Here is a 14,953-nt window from a genome sequence, read left to right on the forward strand (position 1 = left end):
ACCATGGCCATGTTGAAACATGGACAATTTCAATTCAGAGAGATTTTGTGTAACATAATTTCAATATGCAAGAACATCAACCAATTATTTGAATAAAAAAAAATAAAAAAATAAAGAATTTCCAGGATGATAATCTGAGAGAGGGTACACTTAATTAACTACAAATCAAAAAAGAATTAACAAGCATTACAAGTTCCAGTTGTGATTTATTTTCTGTTAATGAAAAATCACTGTTTTTTCTTAATTCCGGTATCCAACCGGATACCAAATATTGACCGGATAGGCAGGATACCGGATACCCGTTTCATTTCTAGATGAGACTATTGTTGAGTGCTTCCCGATTGGAAAATAACTGCCTGCTCCTCGTTGCTAGGCCTCTCTGCTAGCCGGCAGGAAGATCACACAGCCGTGAGGGTTGTGATGCAGTTTTCGCTTCTCTTCAGGAACTGAACAAAGGAATTTAACACATTCACCTAAGATTTAATTTTCAACAAAGTGGATCAAACAAATATGCTTCGGTCGGACACGCATAGTGCTATTTCACAACAATACTGAGCGTTCAAAAGCACCTTATGATATGCAATTGTACAGCGAGAAAACGTGGGTTACAACCAGTGCTTGGAAATATCTGTTTCACATCAATCTTTTCAGCTGAATTTCCGACCACATTCGATCATTATACAACTGCATTCGGGATACCGAAAATGAACCAACGCCAAACCTAGTGGAGGCGATCTGGCGTAGTGGTAACATCCATGCCTCTCACGCTAAAGGTCACGAGTTCAATTCTCACTCCCGACATTCTTCCAAAAATGGAAGTAAAAGTGACGAACCAACCAAATGAGTTGAAAATCACTATAATACAGATATAAAAAAAAAAAAAAAAAAAAAAAACGCCAAACCTCACAATCACAGCAAGCCACTCACAGTTTATTCATCCAGTTTCGTTCATTCTCTTTTTCCTTCTGCTCTGTGTTCACGGAATGTGAGCAAAAGGAAATATCCCTAGTTTTGTCATTCATTGTTATTAATATACTAGTTCATTATCTATCAGCATCGTTCTTGGACACTGACGAAACGGAGGAATTCGTTGAGGAAGATAACGAAGTACAGGATGCTCATAATAGTGACAACAAATTAAATTGTTCAAGCATGCAAGGTTTCCGTCTCAGTTAAAATGCTTTCATTTATATAGTGAATATGCAATTCCAATTCGACTTGTGAGAAATGCTTCAAAAGACTCCAATTCCGATGTAAAAATACCGTCATGACTCAAATTTCGAACATTTAATTTTTGACTCAAATTTTGCTTTTGCTTCATTTTGCAAACGGATCAAACTGTGCTACAGGATTAGCAGATAGAATTGCCAACATTCAGTTTTGGCTGACGAATTATGTATTCGATGATCGATTCTGCAAAATGCTTCCTCGCCGTCCAAGCCTATGCAATCCTTAGCTGTGAGTGTGCATGCAGATATTGCTCTTTTGTTGGCACTTCCGCTTGCGCCACCGATTTGTGTTGCCCTTTCGGAGTAACTTCAAAAATAACTGAATAAGCAAGGCACTGATACAATGAGAAAATCACACACTTATCGGGATATTGAAAATGAACAGTCGCAACATTCCTGACAATTCAATGGCAATGAATAAATGTTAATGAATTCTCATGACTCGAACTTTAAGGAACGCTCAGATAGCACAGAATGAATATGAATGAAGACAGTTGTAAATTTGTTTGACGTCGAATGAATGACAGCAGCATCGACAAGCGAAAAAAACGCGTTACACTGATAAAAATATATTTTCAATATTACTTAACAAGCTCAATATTTCCAACCATAATAGGAACATAGTTTTTCAGCTGCTTTGAAGCGATTTCGTACAACCATATTAGGAACAAGGCAGCTTTCGATGTTGCGATAATTGGCACTTAAATGTAAAATTGTACCAATTATGGTAGTACAAAAATACATGTTTATCTCTGTAAAATCGTATAATTTGGTCGAATCACAACATCAAGAAGGTTGTAATGTATGCGTCTACACTGTGCTTGCATAAAAACAGCCACTTCACAACATAAAAATTATTTTATTTTGCACCACATAAATTTCATTATTTTGACCGCATATTCCATAGCAAAATGCTAAGAAGCAACCATCAATGGGACACACTACTTTCAAACTAAATTTTTTAACCAAAGAACAATGTTTTGCATAGAATCAAGTACCAAAATCGACAAAAAAGAGATTTCTTATGTTTAAAAATCATATTAAAACCTCCAAAAATAAGATATGTTTTCTGAACTAGTGAAAAACTCACTCGTGTTACCATAATAGGTACTATTGCGATGATAGGTACTTCTACCCTATTAAGATGTTCGAGTTATAAGCATTCGAAATCTTTCATATTTTCCTGCATGTTCTGTGTCTAGGTTTTAATTTCACCCCCATATACTCCGGTTAGACGTAGTCCCACGTCAAAACTTTGTTGAAATTGTTCCTAGTGATTTTTTTTTGCTTTATTACAAGTCATGGTCGAACCACTGGATATTAAATAACTAACAATCTGAAAAAAATATTAGAACGGACACTCTAATGAAGAAAATTTTACTTTTACAACTGATATAATAAAACACCTTATAAAATATTCACGGCAAAAGGTGGGATTATATATTAGGCTGTCAAAAAAGTCCTGCGGTATTTCCGCGAGGTGTCGTTGTAAGCGCGTTGTTCTAGTTGTATTCATTGTATCGAGTCATACTATAGCTTGTTGGAAAGGTATTTTTGCGCGCTATAATATAGTCCTTGACAGTGTTTTGTTTGGTTAAGTCGTTCGTGAGTTATAGTGTCGCAAATATGGAGCAAAATAAAGAGAAAATCCGACATATTTTACAGTACTACTATGACAAAGGCAAAAATGCATCTCAAGCTGCCAATAAAATTTGTGCAGTTTATGGACCCGATACAGTTTCCATTTCCACCGCACAACGATGGTTTCAACGTTTTCGTTCTGGTGTAGAGGTTGTCGAAGATGCGCACGCTCCGGAAGGCCTGTCGTCGAAAATTGCGACAAAATCGCTGAATTAGCCGAGAAAGACTGGGGATAAGTCATCAAACCGTTATTAACCATTTGAAGAAGCTTGAATTCACAAAGAAGCTCGATGTATGGGTGCCACACACGTTGACGCAAATAAACATCTTTGACCGTATCGACGCATGTGAATCGCTGCTGAATCGCAACAAAATCGACCCGTTTCTGAAGCGGATGGTGACTTGCGATGAAAAGTGGGTCACTTACGACAACGTGAAGCGCAAACGGTCGTGGTCGAAGCCCGCTGAAGCGGCTCAGACGGTGGCCAAGCCCTCATTAACGGCCAGGAAGGTTCTGCTGTGTGTGGGATTGTCAAGGAATAATCTATTATGAGCTGCTTCCCTATGGCCAAACGCTCAATTCGGACCTGTACTGCCAACAACTGGACCGCTTGAAGGTAGCACTCATGAAGAAGAGGCCATCTTTGATAAACAGAGGCCGCATTGTCTTCCATCAGGACAACGCCAGGCCACACACTTCTTTGGTGACGCGCCAGAAGCTCCGGGAGCTCGGATAGGAGGTTCTTTTGCATCCGCCGTATAGTCCGGACCTTGCACCAAGTGACTACCACCTGTTTTTGTCCATGGCGAACGAGCTAGGTAGTCAGAAGTTAGCCACAAAAGAGGCCTGTGAAAATTGGCTATCCGAGTTTTTTGCCAATAAGGAAGCGAGCTTCTATAACAAGGGTATTATGAAGTTGGCATCTCGTTGGGAACAAGTCATCGAACAAAACGGCGCATATTTGACTTAAAACAGATGATTGTAACTAATTTTATGAACAAATGAAAATTCAAAAAAAATACTGCAGGACTTTTTTGACAGCCTAATATCTCATCCATTGCGTTTGGAGGTGACACTATCCTAGACCAGCAGGCGGGCGACCGGTAGACCGCGGACTACCGTTTGGCCATCCCTGATATATAGTTTTTCATGTAGAATCGCATGTAGCTTCCATTTTTTAAGTTATTTTTCTTAAATAGTAGCGATTTCACAAAGTATTGAAATTTCAAAAATTCATATCTCCATTTTTGGTGAGATAACCACGTTACCACTGTACATCAAACTTCATTGAACTGGATGGGCTTTCCAATAAAAGTATACGAACAAATATCGATGGGGGGTGTTTTGAGATATCAAGGTTTTTAATATGAAATACAATTTTTGAGTGAGATTTTTCCGCAGTAAATTCAAAATGTAATTTTTTTCTAAATGGTTCATTTGTTTTCCAACAACTTTATCAAACATCATATTTCAATCAGACATCTGGATTTTGAGTTAGGATTTTTTGAAAGAAAAAAAAATCAGTCGTAATTTAAATTGATCATATGATAATGAAAACTGTGATTTTAGGCAGCTTCCATCATGTGTGCCAAGTTTCAACAAAATCGAAGAGGGTCGCGTCGAAATTTTTCTGTTTTTTACTGATTTGGCAATTGCTCAAAGTGTTTCTGAGACGGTGTTAACTCAGCATACAACGAAAGTGTGCTTTATAATTTGTCCGTTCCAAAGGAAAACAAAACATAAGTTTGTACTGTTTGCATCCACCCTCGACGAATAATCAGGCCAAAGTTCACCCTAAAGTTGGAGAAAAAGGTCACCCAAGTTCACTTGCCACCCACACCGAGCGCTTGCTGACAGCGGTCCGATTCGGTGAAATGCCTTTTCTCCGTTTTCAATGGCAATGACATTCAAAAGAAAACACGCAGGCGGAAGTCAAGTCGGTTCGCAACATAGTTCCGTGTTCTCTATTTTCATCCTCCCCAAAAAGGCCTTTGCAAAGTTCATAAAGTTATTCACTCTGGGTATTTATAACCTGCATTTACAGACCGGCTTTTTCGCCGGTAAATTGACCACATAATATGAAAAGGGGAGAACAATGAAACAAACAATGATGACACACTGATATCATCGAACCTGAAATTATTGCTGGATCTCCCCGCCTCACTGCTGACATTTTGCGGTTGAATACGAAAAGTGATGTCATGGAGGAAAAGTTCTACCGAACAGACAAACAAAAAGTGCGATGCCGGCCCAAATGCCGGCCAGCTAAACGCCGAATGCCGGAAAGTGTGATTGTGTGCGAGTGGTCGTCGCATCTGCAAATTATTATTTTTTTCGGGGGTGGAAACGAAAACGCACACGCATTTATTTGGTGGAAGCTACGCACCACAACGCTACGCACACGTGTTTGGGTCGATGAGAATACATCCTACATCCACACGCATGTCCGGGAGAATTTTTTTCGGCGCTACTCCCCCGGCTGTTGGTTGTGTTTTTGTCAAACGCAAAACATTCATAATGGAGAAGGTCAATGGCCTAGAGAACAGCTCGTAACAGTCCTAGGGTTACCAGCTGATTCGGTCGTTATTGGGAGGAGATATTTCCCGCTTTTGTGGTGATGCTTGTTTAGATAATTTGTGAACGGGCGGAGTGATGATCTGATTTATACGTTTAATGATATTAGAAGGAAAAATACTTCGGAGGGGATTGAACCGAGTTTTGTTTCACTATTGACTGTGATTGCCTTTCTTCATTATTTGTATGTTTTCGAATAATATGCGTATGTATTAATGTTATTGCTCTTACATCTGCACTACCAACTGGATCTGATACAGACATTTTCCCTGGTTTTCGTACAATATAGCAATACAAAAATACATAGAACGCAATGATCCAGCAGCACCCATATTTGTACTGCCCTTGAATCACACGCATTTGAGTCAATGCTGAAGTTTGACAATGGAAACGAAAAGTATCAAGGTTGATGAATCTAAGCAGAGCTTGTTGTTGCTTGGTTGGACACTTTTACCAGTTTCATTAGTGTGCACTTTTTGGTCGTTATCAGCGCCTTATCATCGGGCAGACGCTGCGTTGCGATACGATTGGGAGCTCGTATCTAAGTAGGTCACAGTGAACGAGGCAAACAAACACGCATTCTGGTGGAATAAAACTGTTCCCGAGAAATATTTATATTAGACACAGGAAGATGAATACTTTTTTCAAAAAATAGTTTGAAAAAAAATTAAACTTTCAAAATTCCATTTACTTAGTTATATCTTTTTCGTGAGTTAACACATTCACACGAATTCCATCCACCCGGACGTACTTTTAATTAGTTTTATTTTGAAGAGATATTTTTAAGTTTTTTTTCTAATAGGCGGTATGGAAATTATCCCATTTGTTTTTCGTCCAATAAATCGTAGCTATGAATTATATATACAATATGGATTTAAGCAGTGCTGTGTACTCTCTTTTTAAAAGTTATGAAAATAATGAAAACAAATATTTTTTTTTCATTTCCAGAAATGAAAACACAACGAAAATAATTCTTGTCTCAATTAACTGAAAAACTGAAGTCGACAATAAACTGGGCCAGCAATGGGCAACATCAATCCTTCAATCTTTATCGAGTGTATGATTGAAAACAAATAGTATTTGTGAAAATGTGAATAATGTAATTGAAAACGGTAACCATGAAATGGGAAAAATATATGCATGAAAAGATTTCCCATTTGCTTTGCGAATTATTTTCCAAGTGTGGCAATGGTTTTCCATTATTTAGTGTTTTGTTTTGATTTTAGTTCGTTTGATTATTCAGTTTTTTTTTATACCGCTTTTAATATCATAAAAGAATATATAAAGTTGATTTAAAGAACGTTAATTGAAGCATTAGTCATTCTTTCACAGAGCAGTCATTTTAACATGTTTTTGGGCAATATAGGTAGATACTGAGTTCAAGTTTTTCAAGAGCTAATCTTCTTTGCACACTCAATTTTTCCAAAATTAGTCTAGACTCTCTTCTGAAAAGGAATAACCTGTTCTACACTACAATTATAAATCAATAAAATTCAAAAATAGCCACTACTACAAACATAAACTGATTTGTGACTTCTAAGAAAATGGTAAATACAATTTGAACTCTACACTGTAAAAAGGCGTTCTTGATATTGAAATTTCCTATAATGGTCTTTCAAAAGACAACTTTTTTTTTCTCTTGTTTCTCAATTATTATATCTTTGCAAATGCAAAATGGGCACATTTGAAGGATAAATATCATTTCTGGAATGACATTTTCTCTATTTGTGAGAGTGTATTGGGATTATCAATCTTAGTTTGAATGATTCGGACACATGGTAATATAATCAAAAATATTGAATTTTTCGATGCCATTTTTTTTTTGAGTAGGATTACGTCTTTCAAATCAGAAAAAAAATGTCACAGTTTAAAAAAAATGGTTTTAACGTTAATACATGTTCTTGCAACGAAAGGATTTTGGAAATTCGGAATAATCTGATAGATTTGCTCTAAGATTTACTTGATACATTACAATTTCATAGTCTGTAAATGGTTTAAAATAATGAAAATTGGAAGCATTCCTTTTTTCTCATACATTTGTTTCGTGCATTTCTGTGGGTACCTACCCGTACTTTCAATAACGAGCAACTAGGTACTATTTTCATAAACAACTGCGACTCAAGCACGCGTGAATCGCTCGTTCGAAATACACATGCAGTGTTCGTTCCTCGAACACTGTGGAGAGATTATCTCTATTTCACAAGCTCGATCCAACTAGCGAGCAGTAGACAAAATTCTTTAATGCTCTGATGTCAAACACACCGTTTTCCCTTGATTCGCTTGATGTAAAACCGCGGTGCGATTTTGTTCGCAATTTCAAATTTTCAAGTCCACTCGATGAAATGATACACTGCGTCTGTTTTCTCCCCACCGATGGAGAGTACTTGATTTTGCATCACAAGCATACATTATTGTTGTTTTTATGGTAGGTTGAACTGTATCACTGATCTGATCACTATTTAAACTTGTAAATAATCAGCTGAGTGTGAATTAGTATGCTAAGCGTCTATTAGTATCGTTTTGAAGTGTTGAAAATATGTTTCTTTACCATACTAAAAAATGGAAACGAAAATGCGGTTCAGAAAAAGATCAATTTTTATTGAACTTTATAAGCGATTCCACTGACGAAAAGAATCTACAGATGATTATTGAGCGTATCATATTAATTTTTTTTAAATTTAATTGAATAATACCTTCAGAAATTTTATTTTATTTTCAATAATTGCCCCCCGGATGACGGTACTTAAGCATTAGCGTCACCGGAGCCGAAATACAATAGATAGAAATTCAATTGTTCACACTGGCAGTCAGATATCTTTTGTATTGCTGTTGCCTTGTTGTTTCCAGTGTTTCATCATTTTTTAGTGCTACGAAAAGGCGTTTGTGGGATTTGAAATATTAACGTATTAACGTCAGACGCCGAACCGCTGTCGGAAGCGGCGGCGTTTCACAAGCAAACCTGTGTTCCAACTATTGCCCAGTTAGTTTGATACATAAGAAACGATGCTTTAGTTGGGACGGCATACGTTTGCCTGGTGCATTACTTTTGCCCGATTAATTTTTGCATTGAAATATGAATGATATCAATGACACAACTGAATGATCGTCTCCTATGTTTCAAACTAACCGGGCAATCGCTGGAACACAGGTTTTCTTGCGAAAGTCCGCCGCTTCCGACGGCGAGTCAGCGGCCGACTTGGATTGAGACCGCCTCGGTTCCTTATCTTCGTTAGATGGGATAATTTCCGATAATTTAAAATCATGGTAAAAAATGCGCTCCGGTGGCGTTCATACGTAAATACCGCAAATCTCAAAAACGCATTTTCCTAGCACCAAAAAATGACTAAACACTGCAAACAACAAGGCAACTACAATAAAGAAGATATCTGAGTGCCAGTGTAAACAATTAAATAAATATTTATTGTATTGCGGTTCCGGAGACGCTGCTACGTAAGTACCAAATTAAGATTTTATGTCTTAGTAACTATAGGAAGAAAACAATTTTCTACTACTAAACACTGTTCAAGATTTTATTATTGTTTTTATTGAATTGATGAATGCCAACTCGCACCATCTTAGGTTACAGTGAATTGATTAATTGATTAACTAAACCTACCACGAGGGACCAAACGACCCATTTTGAACTTTTTGTCAAAATTGTCAGTTAGAAAAATTTTTTCCCTGTAAATCGACTATCCATATATATGTTTTGAGAATGAAAAAAAAAGGTTATGAAAAAAACGGATTCCAATTTTCAAAATAATGTTTTTTTTTCAGTGTAAATCCAAAAAACAAAATATTTTTACATTCAATTCAAAAATTTCTTACATTTCATTCTTTGACTAAAATTTTATAGGTCTTATGATTTTTGTGTTAGAATATTTTGTTGAAAAACAAGGAGGAAACTTCGGCCTAATTTTCTTTCTGAGATTTCAAGCATGCAAAATTGCTTAAGTTGCCAACCTTTCTACACCCACAAAGTTCCACTGCAATCTGAGATGGTGCTGCCAATGGCTAGTTGAGTTGGCATGAAATTCGTCATATGAAAAACTGGATTTTGGACAAATCCCGGGTCAAAAATATAACCTTGCGAAGCGTAAGGAGGACTCTCCGGGTATGTTCAATTTTGTCTTCGCAGATAAATTCGCTCGCAAGTTGATGATTCGGCAGGACATCTGTACTGCCGTTCTACGCATAGTTGTCCCATGTTCCAAAATCAGCAACTGAGAAAAACGCAATCAATGTTTTCCACCATGTTTGTCTACCCGAAGCTTTAAGTATTTCAGTAAACCCAGCAATGCACTGGGTTTTTATAAGCAGAAAACTATCGTTTAATGAAATATGAACAGATCCTATCACTTGAATCAATCAATCTTGGTTACGGGTTAAAAAATTCATTGTGGGACAGATATGCCTAGAATATCAACATAGGACAATTGAATTTGATGTTGTTTTTTTAAAATTTGGGAACAAACAATAAGTTTTCGCGTTTTTTTTCCCGAAATATTGTGCACAAAAACATCAGTGATCTGCAACACCTTTGCAGAATATAAATATCACTGTTATTAGGCATTCGTTAACAAGGATTACACGTGTTCTGTTAAAAGAAAAATTATTTGTTTGAGAATTAGTTCTTCCAAACCAGAAATGAGTGCATTAGCCCTGCTGAAAGCGTGACATAAAATGTTTGTACTTGAATCGATCTATTTATTATGGATCTACAAAAAAATACATGGTGGGGCAGTTATGCATAGAATATCAACATGGGACAATTGAGTCTGATGTTGTTTTATTTCAAAAACTGGGAACAAACTATAACTTTTTGTGTGTTTTTTTCCGGAAGATTAGGCATACAAACATCGTTTTATAAAGAAAAATGAAGATTGTCAAAAAGTAACATGGGACAACTATGCGTAGAACGGCAGTGTACTTCTTGGAAGAAAACAAAGATTTTCATCACTCTTTATTACGAGGAAAAGTGACTTCATAAAATGTTTTTGTCATTTATTCCATCACACGAAGCTCCTGTGAAGTTCTGGTCCGACTTGGCCAGCTGCTGTAGGACGATATAAGCGGAATAATATTGATAATATTAATAATATTGATAATATTGATAATATTGATAATATTGATTATTGAAAAAAGAGTGAATCCACTAAAGCGTTCAGAATTTCGTTCTACCCAAAAATATTTTTGTCGAGCATGAATTGAAGAAGTGTGGCAAAACAATCAAGACGCAATCTGATATAGAAAAGTGGTGAAAAAAGATGATAGATACGTTTGACAATGCCACTGTGCAGAAAATAAGGAAAGGTATTCAGTGAACAGTTCATCACAAAAGCATAAAAAGATTTTTTTTTGTATTTTTGACATAAAGCCTTATCAAACACCTACAACAATATGTTTTTACCGATTTTGCACTTTATTTCTTATGAAGAATTTGGCCCCTTTACACTTCACAATGGCCGGCAACCGGCAGCAGAGGCCGGGTAATTCCTACAAGTTCCACGGTACTATGAACGATTTTGCAACAATAACAAACCATGACCTATGGCTCAGCGGAGTCGGGTGTGGAAGCCGGAGTTTAGACGGCGGTCTCTCGGCGGATTCAATGCTAAGCGAACGACGAAAATATGCGTCGTTCATGCTAGATAAAACGACATACGGCTTGTGTTTCCGCCGCTGCTAATATCCATTGCATTTCTGTACATTTTATTCTGTCTGAAACCCTCAAAACCACACGGAGACGCCCTATTTTTAGCGAACCGGTTGCGAATGGTATGCTCCTCGCGGTGCTCACCGAAATTTCACCATTGCGCACGTAGGTAATTCGCTGAACTGAGTGCTACAGTTTTATGCTTCTCACAAAAACACTTCGTTTCATTGCTAATTGTCCGTTACTTTCCGCGCCCATTACTTTCGCCCTGGACGAAATGCACGTTCGCTTGATTATGCTGCTGACAATGGATATTTACGAAGACTTTGAACCCGACTTGGAAGGTGGAAGCAAACATGTTAGAGGTAAGGCCGACTATGGTATGTGCAGTGAAACATCGATGAAATAATATTCATTTTTATTAATAAAAACGCGCAATACAATAGGTTAAAACAAATTTGCAATCATTCTGAGGGAGAGAGAAAAAAAAACAAATCACTATCGCTTTCAAAGCAGACATGAGCTAAATAATGATCAACAAAAGTAAAACCTTGCAATCATCGTGTCGAGGAAATGGAAAATAAGAAAGGCACAACAAATAGACAACGATAGAGAAAGAGAGACCTAGCGAAACACGAATCTCCAAGATCTGCGAAGTGCGATGGCTCCAGTTGCTCGAGTCCCGCCTCCCCCATCTCTTCTCCTTCCGCAGCAAACTATCCTAGCATTTCACTCAAGCAGACAGTGAACCTACTTACAACCGAAACAGTTATATCTATACCCCTCCAGCTTCGATGCGGGAAGCGGTTACAGAGGGGAACACACGATATGAAGACAGCGGACGAAAGTGACCGTAGAAACAGCAAAACGGCAGCGGCGTTGAACTTCGCAAATGGCGAAATGGACGCAATTGAAAGCCAAGCGGTCGGCTTTGGCTTGCCTTGGCGTGGAGTGGCGCGCGTCCGGGAATAATTACCGTTGGAGCAAAAGATGGGACGATAACAACAATAAATGCAGATGACCACCAGACCATTAATTTTTGTGAAAAAAAGGAAGAGAACGCAAGCCAATGCTTAATTGCTGCTGTCTTTCAGCAAGAAGTGATATTTAATGAACACGAAACGAATGCGCTTACCTTAGTCATCGAGATTAGCCATTATCATTTGCCATTCTAGTGGTGGAGGGTGGCCTCAAAACAGTCGATGCTAAAACTTCACTTTTCGTTATGTTTCTATTTACGCTACACACTGCACTACTACAGCACTACTTTTTTGCACTTATTTCTTAGTTACAACTTCTTTTTTCTTTGACACCCAACGAAACTATGCCATTCTTGGTCACTGACTTTCCATCCAATCAACACACCTGTCACTTGATCGTTTCATATTCCTGGAAGAAAAAAAAAAGATGAGAATGGGATATTAATGATTTGCATCCCAATGTTTTATGGTGATAAAAAACTGATTGTTAGGGTTACCATTTTATGCACATTTACCCAGCTATCTAAACAGGCATTTGAGTACAATGATTAAGCTAGGAATCTCATCTGCTTCATTTTATTTACGTTTGGAATCACATTCTTACATAGTGGTGCATTACAGAATATGTCTTCTAGTGACAACACTGAATATGTTTGAGTGTTGAATACTTTTGAGTTTGGAGTTTGACATTTTTGGTTCAGAACACTGTTTTATTTTAGCGCTACATGCGTATTGTTTACAGTTGACTTAACCCATCAGCTGCCACGCTATTAAATATATTTTTTTGACGAAAGTCATTAGTGTAATTTTGGTTATTGGCGTTGAAGAAACCCCAATGTTTAAGAGTTTTTTTTTCAATTTTCCAGAAAATGACTGTTCTAAAAATCGAATATTGATCAAATTTTGCATTTTTCCTGTAGTAGGTTCTATCGAATGGTTTTTGTCCTACGTCACAGTGGATTAACAAAGTAATGCTGTAGAAAAGATTACATGTTTTGGTGTTTTGTTAGGTTTTGTTATTTATTAAATTTTGAAGTGCACTGGTGGAAATATATATAACACCATAATCATTTTTGAAGCAACGTTTTACGTCAGTGTAGTTGTTATTACCTAATATTTATTATTAAACGCACACGAGCCAAATAATGGAAACATTTTAAGCTGTAAATGTTTGAGAGAGCAAATAGCGGTTGATTTGTGTATATAGAGATGGAAATAATGATAAAGCAGTTTCTTACTTCGCTTGTTAGCTTACGCTTAACGTTTGTTATATTCAAAAAAACTGAGAGCAGGGTTGCCAACTATAATTTGAAAAAAATCAGGAAGAATGAAAACAAAAATAAGAATGGATCAGGACATACAACTGAAACTCAAATTTCTGCATTACTCGAGAATTAATCAAGCAAATTGAACCAAATTTTGCATGTGTAGGTTTTAGGGTGCAATAAATGATTCTATGGTGGTTAGATACTCCTCCCCATAAAAATGAAACACAAATTTCTGCATTACTCAAGAATTAATCAAGCAAATAAAACCAAATTTGGCATTTGGCATTTGGCATGTGGACCTGTGGCATGTGTGTGGATTAATTTAGGATGCAATAAATATTTCTATGGTAAGACACTCTTCCCGCTCTATAAGGGTGGGCTGTCATACAAATGAAACACAAATTTCTGCATAACTCGAAAACTAATCAAGCAAATGGAGCCAGATTTGGCATGTGACGGTTTTAAGGGGCACGAAACCCTTCTATGGTGAATACACTCCTCCCCCTCTCTAAGGTGGGCTGCCGTACAAACGAAACACAAACTCCTGCATAACTCGAGAACTAATCAAGCACAATTTGGGATGGGAGGGTTTTTGGGTATGAGAAATGTTTCTATAATGGTATGACAACCGTCCCTCCTCTGGAATGGAGAGGGGGTCCCATTAAAATATTACACATATTTCAACCAAAAATATTCTAACCAAACACCACACCCCCCCCCCTCTCTCTTAGAGGTGGCTGCCATAGAAATGAAATACAAATTTCTGCATTACTCGAGAATTAATCGAGCAAATGAAACCAAATTAGGCATGGGAAGGTGTTAGGATACAACATATGTTTTTACGGTGGTTAGATACTCTTCCTCGCTCACTTAAAGGGGGAGGAGGCTGCCATGCAAATGGAACACAAATTTGTGTATTACTCGAGAACTAATCAAGTGAACGAAACCAAATTAAGTATATGGAAGTTGTAGGGCGCGATAAATGTTTTCACGGTGGTTAGACACTGCACAGCCCCCCCCCCCCCCTCTCTAAGAGGTGGCTGACATACAAATGAAACACAAATTTCTGCAGTACTCGAGAATTAATCAAGCAAATGAAACCAAATCGGGCATATGGAGATTTTAGGGTACAATAAATGTGTCTATGGTTGGACACTTCACCCCACCCTCTTGGGGGTTGGGGGGTTGTTGCATATTTTCTGTATCTAACATTTATTCCATGTAACGGAGAAACATGTTATTTGCAAGTGGTTGAAAAATCTTAAGCAAGAATTGTGTCTGAAAATAATCTGATATTATAATGATGAGTTTTGGTAGAAGTACTAGGCATTTTTTTGTAAAAGGTAAATTCAAAGGGGTCGATTAGAAGATCGACCAATGAACAGTTCTGCGATTGGACTAGTTCATGCGCTAGGTTTCTTAACGTGAATGTTTGAAGGTATTGATAACAAAAAAAAATTGGGAGAGACGAAGTTTGCCGAGTCAGCTAGTTACATATAAAATCCTTTTATACTAACTGTGGATTCAAAATTTTTCTCTTGAGTAATTTTACACTCTGTATTGTATACCTACATTAATGACTCTGGGGATACATCTACATACAC

At 37.3% G+C, this 14,953-nt stretch overlaps 1 protein-coding gene across 6 annotated transcripts in view; it reads right to left on the bottom strand.

Annotated features, from left to right (window-relative positions):
• The window catches only part of LOC129765037 (hormone receptor 4), a 480,990-nt gene that overhangs the window by 434,851 nt on the left and 31,186 nt on the right, over positions 1-14,953 (bottom strand). For all 6 annotated transcript variants that reach the window (XM_055764854.1, XM_055764852.1, XM_055764857.1 and 3 more), the window contains one exon: positions 12,237-12,490. The gene's annotated coding sequence lies outside the window, so the exon portion shown is untranslated. The remainder of the gene's footprint in view (positions 1-12,236; positions 12,491-14,953) is intronic.

The sequence above is a fragment of the Toxorhynchites rutilus genome, chromosome 2 (assembly GCF_029784135.1).
Source record: "Toxorhynchites rutilus septentrionalis strain SRP chromosome 2, ASM2978413v1, whole genome shotgun sequence".
Lineage (NCBI taxonomy): Eukaryota > Metazoa > Arthropoda > Insecta > Diptera > Culicidae > Toxorhynchites > Toxorhynchites rutilus.